This window comes from Physella acuta, unplaced genomic scaffold (genome assembly GCF_028476545.2).
Source record: "Physella acuta isolate Inbredline_101_S28 unplaced genomic scaffold, ASM2847654v3 ptg000473l, whole genome shotgun sequence".
Taxonomy (NCBI): domain Eukaryota; kingdom Metazoa; phylum Mollusca; class Gastropoda; family Physidae; genus Physella; species Physella acuta.
Window position 1 is genome coordinate 1,314,806 of NW_026731992.1, and position 8,445 is coordinate 1,323,250.

The window sequence follows — 8,445 nt, forward strand, 5'->3', positions numbered from 1 at the left end:
TGAGCTATAGACTAGTTGTAGTTTCTTTAATTTACTTATGCTATGACTAGATCTAGACCTATAAGTTATTTTCATTTTTCACTTACTGCAGTTCATATTTTTTAGAATGCTTATCTATATCTAGATCTAGGCAGGAGCATCGTGAGGCGGGGTGGGTGGGTGGGTGGGGGATGCGGACCGCACCGGGTGACACCATTTTGGGGGTTACAACATGCCGAAAAATTGCAAAATTTAGAAGAAAAATGCTTTTTACCAGTTCAATTAATGATAAATAAGTTAATCCACCTGATTTAATATCTGACAATAGATAAACATCTTTACTATTAACTGTGCACACTTTAAAACTCTCACCGGGGGAGGGGAGGGGGTTTGACACCAACTGCAAAATTTAGAGAGGAATAAAGGCTTGTTGAGTATTTTACAGATAATTCAATCAACAACAGTAGAGGGGGTGACACCAAAATCTAGTAATTTACGATGAAAACGATGCTTTTTCTACATGAATTAATATTTTTAATAGGTGGATTGTACGCACAAATCAATGCTGTTAGGCAAAATGGGAAGGGGATGGTACCAATTGCAACTATATATAAGAACTATGTATATATATATATATATATATATATATATATATATATATATATATATATATATATATATATATATAACTTTCTATGTATTTATATATGATTTTTTCGGGGGGGGGGGGGTAACACCATGAAGTCCCGCACCGGTTGACACACGAGTCCGACCTCGCGACGCCACTGGATCTAGGCTATGCGCTGGGGAGGGGGGGGGTCATCTTTATACGACGTCACGCTTTTTTTTTGACAATTGTTATCTCCCTTTCCCCATTGTCACACTTTCTGACATCCCCCCCGCGGCCCCTAGGAGTGTGACGTACTTTATGGACGACCCCTTAGGCCTAGTATTTTTACTTTCTCGTATATACGAAGTATAGAGAAAGTATTGTAATCGTGCAAAAAAAATTGCAATCTTGTCCGTATGTCTATGTGTCTGTGTCTGTGTGTAAACACAATAACTTGAGTACCGTTACAGCTAGGTTGATGAAATTTCATATATAAGTATTTGATCAAAATCGTAGATCCGTTTCAACTTTTGAGCGATTTCCGATAACCGGAAGGGGTACTTTTTCTACTTTGAATTTTTCAAAAGCCTATAACTTGAGTACTATTTCGGATAGATAAATGAAATTTCACATGTAAGTAAAAGATTTAATTCTCTACCTTCTGTCAAATTTTGAGTAATTTCCGTTGAACGAAAGTACTAATTTACGCTATTTCCGATTTCTCAAAAAAACGCACGTAAATTTATAAAGTACTAATAATATCCCGCACTATTATGCACATTTTATTAGGCGTTCACTTGGTATGCAATTCTTTTTTTTTTACGAGATTCCTTTCTATTATAAAAAGTTTAAGTAATTTAAAATGGATTACAAATATTGTCTATGTCCTGAGTTGCCATCCCTCGTAGTTTTATATTATTAGAATACGAGCCGGCCCGCGGCATAACATACGCCGCTATTTAGTTGTTTCTAATTTTCAATAATTCATAATTTGTGAATTCGACAGTACCAACGCTGACACTGAAAATATTTCTTTAAAACACTATAAGTAGCTCGTTAAGGACCATAACCCCCCCCCCTTCCTTCCCCCCCCCCCCTCCCCCCTACGTTTAAAATCGTTGGCTCTGCTTGTAAACATTTAGAGTGAACACAGCTCACTAAAACCATGTAGGGGTGGGGAGGTAGGGAGAGCGTTTGCAGCTTGTTTTCTAACGGCTCGAAGAGGAGAATTATATATATAGATTCGAGAAAGTTTAGGGGAGATCACTCCCAGTTTATTAGGATTGTTTTTGTTTCATCTACTCCCCTCTTCTGTGTAAAATTTTTTAAATTTTAACAATACTCTAAGTAAGATTAAGATCCAAAGCATGGGTCGTCGTCCCCCCCCCCCACCCGAGAGGGGGGGGGGGTCGCGAAGGGCTTTCTGGGGGCTGGCCAACTGGTAGACTAAACCCTAGCAATTGAAAAAAAAAACATAAATATTTAGAAAAAAAAATTCTGAAATTCGGCTTTACTAACATCACTGGAAATGGAACAGAGAATAGACAAAGCGTACTGTGTAAAGTTGTTTTCAGTTATGAGACGTTATTTTGAGACGAGTCATTCGGAACACACCAAAAACAAGTTAATAAAAAGTCTAGTGACAATGTAAGCGCAATTTCCTTAATTATTTTTTTGTGACCGAACGAAAGGATATTTTTGAAAACTTTCTTCGGCAATATTGGTCTAAATTATGGCAGGAATCGATTGGTAAATGTTTCAAGTCGCTAAGTCGTCTGGTTGCCGAGATATGGGCCAAAAACTGCATTTTTTCGAGTTTTTTTTGCCTTTTCCGGGAAATCCAGGAAGGAATTCCGGGAATTTTTTTGGCCCACAATCATCCTCGGAACTTGCTTAACATATTTGCTTTGGAACTAGTCCTCGATATTGCTTCGTTTAGGAGGAGATACGACTTAAAGCTGCGGACACACATCCATCCAGAAATAACGAATTAATAATCGCAAATGTCAGTATGGAAATTGCGCTTAAAAAGATATGGAGTTATTTCGTCGACATGAAGCTAGTTGCAAACGTCAGAAACGTGGTCGAACAGGAAGTTTTCAACAAGAAAACAGCATTTGAGGACGCATTAGAAATTGCCAAGCAATAAAACCTCTCACACAATAGGAGGAAATCTCATCAAACTCTGCATGTTCAAGATGGTGAAATTAATTCTTGAGTATTCTAGAGCAGTAAAGATGCAACAAATAGTTCTGTCTAATAATACTATTCAGCGACATATATCAGACATGTCCGTAGATGTTAAACAACAGATTTTGAATTAAATAAAACTTTCGCCATAGTTTTATTTTCAAGTTGATGAATTAACAGAAGTGAGTTCGTGTTAGCAGTTGATTGTCTTTGTGAAATATATTCATTCAGATGATAGCAAAGAAGAGTTGATATTTTGTGAACATATGGACAATGAAGAAAATGAATACGTTTTTTGAAACTGGAGGATTAAAATGGGAAAACGGCTGTGGGGCTCGTACGGATGGTGCGTCATGTTGGGTCAAAAGTAAAAGATTTAGCTCCATAGCCGGTATGCCCTCGTCAGCAAGAATCTTTCGACTCCAGTGCTAATAAAAGTCGTAAATTATATTAAATCTGGAGCCCTAAACACCCGTCTGTTTAAAGAACTGTGCAAAGTAAGCTGGCTGTCAAAAGGAAATGTGGTGAATCGTGTTTTTGAATTGAAAGATGAAATTAAATTGTTCTTGGAAGTGCAAGGAAAACAAGAACTTTGATATACTCATGAAATCTTTTACATATTTTAGCAACCAAAGCTTTTATGAAAGAAAGCAAACTAGTTTTCTTATTTTCAATACATTTAAAAGCTTGCTATTAGAAACTTTTTTTTAAAATATTTGTTTTTTTTTTAAAAAGCTATGGTCGCTCATAAGATTTTTTTATCTTCCCAAATTTGACCGAAGTTGGGATGGTCTCAACTACTTTTCCTAAAGCCTATTGTGAAATACTGAAGGAAGAGAATTCAAATTATACACGTTTTCTATCGTATTTGTTTGTAAAAAAAAAGAAGAAAACGTACGTAAAATCGAAATAGTACAGAAAAGTATTTCTAACAATACAACAAACGAACATTTGCATTATAAAATCACAATGGATTGTGGGCCCAATACTATAAAGAAGCAAAAGTCGTTTTAATATCTAGCGGCCTCTCGCGAATGGACTTTGTTATTTATTTTCAAAAGAATTTTGCCGTCAACAGCGTGTATTTGATTGTAGGATAAAGAGGACTCCGACTGGTGTCTCATAGAATAAAGATAATCAAACCGTAGCTACAGTATTCTTTTTACAAAGCATCCATCAAGTCAAAAATGCAAGAAAAATATTTTTTTTAACTATCAAAGATTAATTATGGTCGGCTGTGGGGGCCCCTAAACGACCTGGGCACCACCGCATTGCAGGTTATGGCGGCACTGTAGTTCCGCCCCTGGTCCAATGCTTCCTTCAACTTTTAAAAAAATTCATAAAAAACGTTTTAATGACAAGCTTTTATATACTAATGCACTAAAAAGTATATAAAAACAAGTTTCGTTTAATGTATAATAATACACTACTATTTATCTATATATATAAAGCAAAGTGGTCAAGTGCCCGTTAGGGCACTTCCCGGCGCCGCAGGCGCGTCAAAATTGGCACGATGGTGCCTTGGGGCGATAGAACACGAGCGCCGGTGACGGTTTGCCGAAAAGTCTACGGAGAAGGGGTCAAAACTGACCTCGACTGACCGGCGCCTTATATGGGCTATATTACGAAAAAAAATTTCCTCCGACGACCCCCCTTGAAATTTTGTGAGGTGGTAGGAGAACGCCTTGGGGTGTCACAAAAAACTCGCCATGTCCGGGAAAAATCGGGAAATGGGTCAAAACTGACCAGTCGTATTTCCCTATATAATCTTTGTATTTTATGGGAAAAACAGAGGGTCATTTCAAAACGGATTTTAGGGCACTTACCCTCTTTACATCTGGCCAATTTTTGGCATGTTTATAGGTAAATGGCTTGGTCGTAGGGCAGAGCTGTCAGTTTCACTCAAAGCCCTCGACGAGGGCTAAAAAGTGACCGCGAGTGAAATTCTCTTTATATGAGCTCTATTACGAAAAAAAATTTCCTCCGACGACCCCCCTTGAAATTTTGTGAGGTGGTAGGAGAATGCCTTGGGGTGTCACAAAAAACTCGCCATGTCCGGGAAAAATCGGGAAATGGGTCAAAACTGACCAGTCGTATTTCCCTATATAATCTTTGTATTTTATGGGAAAAACAGAGGGTCATTTCAAAACGGATTTTAGGGCACTTACCCTCTTTAAATCTGGCTCATTTTTGGCATGTTTATAGGTAAATGGCTTGAACGTAGGGCAGACCTGTCGGTCTCACTCAAAGCCCTCGACGAGGGCTTAAAAGTGACCGCGAGTGAAATTCTCTTTATATGAGCTCTATTACGAAAAAAAATTTCCTCCGACGACCCCCCTTGATATTTTGTGAGGTGGTAGGAGAACGCCTTGGGGTGTCACAAAAAACTCGCCATGTCCGGGAAAAATCGGGAAATGGGTCAAAACTGACCAGTCGTATTTCCCTATATAATCTTTGTATTTTATGGGAAAAACAGAGGGTCATTTCAAAACGGATTTTAGGGCACTTACCCTCTTTACATCTGGCCAATTTTTGGCATGTTTATAGGTAAATGGCTTGGTCGTAGGGCAGAGCTGTCAGTTTCACTCAAAGCCCTCGACGAGGGCTAAAAAGTGACCGCGAGTGAAATTCTCTTTATATGAGCTCTATTACGAAAAAAATTTTCCTCCGACGACCCCCCTTGAAATTTTGTGAGGTGGTAGGAGAATGCCTTGGGGTGTCACAAAAAACTCGCCATGTCCGGGAAAAATCGGGAAATGGGTCAAAACTGACCAGTTGTATTTCCCTATATAATCTTTGTATTTTATGGGAAAAACAGAGGGTCATTTCAACGCGAATTTTAGGGTACTTAATCTCAATATATCTGGCTAATGTTTTGCATACTCTTAGGTGAATGGCTTGACCTTTAGGGAAAACTGTCGGTTTCACTCAAAGCCCTCGACGAGGGCTAAAAAGTGACCGCGAGTGAAATTCTCTTTATATGAGCTCTATTACGAAAAAAAATTTCCTCCGACGACCCCCCTTGATATTTTGTGAGGTGGTAGGAGAACGCCTTGGGGTGTCACAAAAAACTCGGCATATCTGGGAAAACTTCGTAAAGGGGTCAAAACTGACCAGTTGTATTTCCCTATATAATCTTTGTATTTTATGGCAAAAACAGAGGGTCATTTCAACGCGGATTTTAGGGTACTTAAGCTCAGTATATCTGGCTAATTTTTTGCATGCTCCTAGGTCAATGGCTTGACCTTTAGATAAAACTGTCGGTTACACTCAAAGCCCTCGACGAGGGCTAAAAAGTGACCGTGAGTGAAATTCTCTTTATATGAGCTCTATTACGAAAAAAAATTTCCTCCGACGACCCCCCCTTGATATTTTGTGAGGTGGTAGGAGAACGCCTTGGGGTGTCACAAAAAACTCGGCATATCTGGGAAAACTTCGTAAAGCGGTCAAAACTGACCAGTTGTATTTCCCTATATAATCTTTGTATTTTATGGGAAAAACAGAGGGTCATTTCAACGCAGACTTTAGGGTACTTAAGCTCAGTATATCTGGCTAATTTTTTGCATGCTCCTAGGTCAATGGCTTGACCTTTAGGTAAAACTGTCGGTTACACTCAAAGCCCTCGACGAGGGCTAAAAAGTGACCGTGAGTGAAATTCTCTTTATATGAGCTCTATTACGAAAAAAAATTTCCTCCGACGACCCCCCTTGATATTTTGTGAGGTGGTAGAAGAACACCTAGGGGTGTCACAAAAAACTCGGCATATCTGGGAAAACTTCGTAAAGCGGTCAAAACTGACCAGTTGTATTTCCCTATATAATCTTTGTATTTTATGGGAAAAACAGAGGGTCATTTCAACGCAGACTTTAGGGTACTTAAACTCAGTATATCTGGCTAATTTTTTGCATACACTACTATAGATGACTAGGCCGTATGGAAAAACTGTTGGTCAGACTCAAAGCCCTCGACGAGGGCTAAAAGATGATCTTGAGTGAAATTCTCCTTATATGAGATATATATATAAATAAATTGACGAACGATCCCCTTAATATTATGTGACGTCGTAGACAGACCCTGGAGGCTAACAAAAAAACTTTAATCCCGTCGGAAACAGCCATTATAGTTGTTAAATATGTTCATATACCGTAATTTCTTAGATAAGCATAGCAACTGTTTGTAAAAAAAAACAAAGACATACGTCATACGTTCAGTTTTCAAGGGAGGTAACGTTTTTTAAATTATTTTTTTTCAAATAATTGTATACTATTTTAAACAGAAACAGAAAATGACGAAGTATAGCATTTGTTTTAGTACAAAATTAAGTTGTTAATTTAGTTACGTATCCCAATTAAATAAATAAATAAATTTTAAAAGGCAATGTAATAAAAACTATGAGATGTACTGTTCATGGAAGCTGTGTAGTTCTAATTCAATTTTACTTATACATTGCGTACTTTCCGATATTTCTCTGAGAACGGTATTTAAATGACAAACTAAAACATTTTTTTTTCTAAAGTTAGCATTACTGTTTAAATTAAAGCACTCAACACCAAATCCATCGCTAAATAATTAAGTATTCAAATTCTCAAATGTTATTTAAAAACCTAAGCGAAGCTAGGCAGTATGCCTAGTATAACTATAAAGAAAAGCGTGGGCCCCTTTATAATATATTGGATACTTTCACTAATAATAGGAAGCGACCCAAGCTTTTAATTTTTAGTTATATAAATAGTAGTGTATTACTATATATTATAAGAAACACGTGTTATCTACTTTTTAGTGCATTAGTATATAAAAGCTTGTTATTAAAACGCGTTTTATGAATTTTTTTCCGTCCTTTAATCACTTTCTCGTATACAAATTATAGAGAAAGTATTGTAATCGTGCAAAAAAAAAAAAAAAAATCGAAATTCTTGCAAATCTCGACGTTTTACACCTCCCTGAGTCGGAAAAACAGTTATGCAATTTTGTCAATATATCTGTGTGTGTAGTTTATGTGTGTCTTCCAGACTTTTTTCCCGGGGGGGGGGGGGGGGGGGGGCAGATACTGGTAAAAGTATGTTTTCTATATAAATTCCATTTTGTTTGGGGGGCTCTTTTTCTTCAGTACTTTACATTTTTACTTTCTAGTATACAGAGTATAGAGGAAGTATTGTAATAGTGCACAAAAATGACATGAAATTTTGACAGTTTTCATCATTTTACACCTCAGTACTTCAACAATGTCATCATATTTGGAGTATAGGTGACTTTTTTAATCTGGCAAAAATAGTAAGTGCAGATTTATAAAAAATTTGGTGTTCTATACGTAATCTCGTCTGAAAAACTGGGCATTGCAATTCTGTCCGTATGTCTGTGAACACGATAACTTGAGTACCGGAACAGTTAGGATGAAATTTCATATATAAGTATTATATCAAATTTGTAGTTCTGTATCAACTTTTCTGCGAGTTCCGGTAACCAGAAGTGGAACTTCTACTTTCAATTTTTCTAAAGCCTGTAACCTGAGTACTGTTCTTTTTCAGATAGATTAATGAAATTTCACCAGTAAAAGATCTAATTCTCTGCCTTCTTTCAAATTTTGAGTAATTTCTGTACAACTAAAACCTCTGGTTGTTGATAACTTGTGTAAAACTAACAAGGTGGTATAAAAATGAACTCAATAA